The sequence below is a fragment of the Nannobrachium achirus genome (assembly GCF_963921795.1).
Source record: "Nannobrachium achirus genome assembly, chromosome: 16".
NCBI lineage: Eukaryota > Metazoa > Chordata > Actinopteri > Myctophiformes > Myctophidae > Nannobrachium > Nannobrachium achirus.
Window position 1 is genome coordinate 14,455,762 of NC_137823.1, and position 2,704 is coordinate 14,458,465.

Genomic DNA, 2,704 nt, shown 5'->3' on the forward strand with positions numbered 1-2,704 from the left:
AAATTAGTCTCTGGAAGGAGACTCAATGGAAACTCTGACATCAACAAATGATTGGCTTAGGAATGTGAACAAAATAAAAAATAAATAAATAACAATTTATCTTCATGAATTCAAGGCTTCATGGGGTGTGTAATTGATGGAAAATAAGCTTTTCTTTTTGTGAACAACTAAAGGTCAACAGCTAAAACGGCTCTCCAACATGATAAATGTTCTATATGTTTACCATTATTATAGGATTATTGTTGATGCTGCTGCAATGTCTATGTTTTCTTACTGTACCAGTACATAAGACACAACAATAAAGAACTCATTGAAACCTGTATGTGTAGTGGGTTTAGTATCCATAACAGTAATAGCATTAGTATTTGATGGTACTAATAGTGACAGTAATAGTGTCACAACAACAACAACTACTAATAGCATTAGCAGTAACAACACTACAGCAGTATCTGGTTGTGATGCCTGTATTAGATAACATGTTTTAAACCTGTATTATGTGAATTCTATGACTACATCTGATGTGCAGCTGCATCATCAATCACATTTGTGTCATTAGGAAATGATGCAATCAATCTATAATTCACCAGACCAAATTAAGGTATGCATTGAGACTATTTGAATTGCCTATAGTCATATTGATGAGCTCTAACTGGTTTAGTTGAACTCCATTATAAGTTTACTCTATAGTTAGTGATACAAAATGTGTTTAAAGGTAGGGCAAGTGATCTTTGATTTTTTTGTTAGAGGTTAAAGCTCTTATTCTGATAGTAATCACTCTAATCCATTAAATACATTAAATACATCACTTCCAATTTCACAATCAATGACTCACCTGGTGGAAACTTGAGTTCAATAATGTTTGGGGTTTTTGTCGCATTCCTAAGCTAAGACTGTTTGTAGGCCCATTGATTCCGGATGGAGACCCAACAGGAATCAATGGGGGGTAACTTTGTTATAATCAAATTATTGGCTTAGGCATTCGACATTATTGAACTTAAGTCTCCATGGGGGGAGTAATCGATAGAAAGGAGAAAAAAACACATTTTGGCAGTGAACTATACTCCTTTAAACTTTCAAACTTACCTGCTGAAATGGAACAACTTGAATCCGTCGTCAATGCGGAAAATATTTTAGTTCACTTTTTATCTAGCAAAAAGTACTTAATGTATTTTAAAATGAAATCAAGAGAGAACCAGATGTGATGAGTGATCCCTTGAGAAGCACTGTTTATTCTTCCAGCATGCAAGATGATGGAGTCTCTGGAACCATCTGGGCACAACATATTTATACACAACACAAAAAGGGGAGGAGTTAGAGCTGTGACAAACAACCTCACACTGATTGAATCATCTGGTATCATCTATGATCAATTCTCTGATGATTCAATTTACACTTCTTAAACATAAAGCTTGAGTAAAGGATTTATTCAGATTCATTCTGGCTGTTGGTAAAACTGATGAGACAGATGGGCAGGATGCAGAAATAACAATGTCTTATGATTAATTTGAGTAATGAAATCATTATTTGATATTCGTATTGTGTCCTTCATCCTTAAAGTTATAGTACACCCAAAGTATTACTCCCCCCCCCCCCCCCCCCCCTGTTTCCCTATTGAATACTCATCCCATGGAAATTTAAATTCAGGGTTATTATAAAAAATAAAAAAAAGGCTCCATGGGGTGAGTAATGGATTGAAAACAAGTATTTTTTGGAGTGAACTATCTATCCCTTTAAAGGCTGGGTGTGCTCAAGTGATTCTAAAGGATGAACTGGTATTTTACCTCTGTTGACCTAAAAAGCACTGGTGCAGTCAGACCCAAAACAAGGACTTATAATTATGATTGATTGATTGATTGATTGATTGATTGATTGATTGATTGATTTCTTTATTGACATATTAGCATACAAGCATACAAATAGCCAAAAAGATGAACATAAGAAAGCTGGTAGGCTTATTTCCATCATGGTCATTTCCAATACAATATAATACAATAATACAGTACTATTCTCTAAAAATATCTTACTGTTGCAAATGGGACATAGTTATGAAAAAAAAACGAGGATGGATTTAAGTTTTTTTCTGGAAGTCCATTCCACATAACGGCTGCTGAGTAAGGGAATATGCTCTTTCCCATACCGCTGTTGAATTTGTATGGTACAAAGTCAGTAGAGTTACCTCTGGTGTTATACCGATGGGTGTCTTTGACATTTACAAAATATTTGACCAGATACCTGGGTACCTCCCTGTTGATATTCATATTGTGTCCTTCATCCTTAACCCATTTAGGCCTAGAATTATTGAATGCTTTAACCAGTGAAAAATAGCAGATATACAAGCTCACAGTGCCGCGCTGCGAGCTTGTAGATCTGCTATTTTTTTTTTAAAGTTGTGGAAATGTGTGCAAATCTTTGAATATATGTATTTTTAAAGCGAACCTTTGTAGCAAAAATGTTGCTTCTGGGTAGTCCCTGGAACTAAATATTTTGAGATGGGGGTCCGATACACATACATATCATTTTGGGGGTCCTTTGCATGAAAAGGTTTGAGAAGCACTGACAGAGTAGTCTCTCAAGAACTTTATTTTTTCTTCCTATCGCCAAAATAAAAGTCTGGGTTTTCCGAGGCTACTCAAGAACAGACTAACTGAGCTCCAGTTAAGTGAAAAGGACCTTTTCTTTGACGATGGCTAGCCAGATTGCTGAC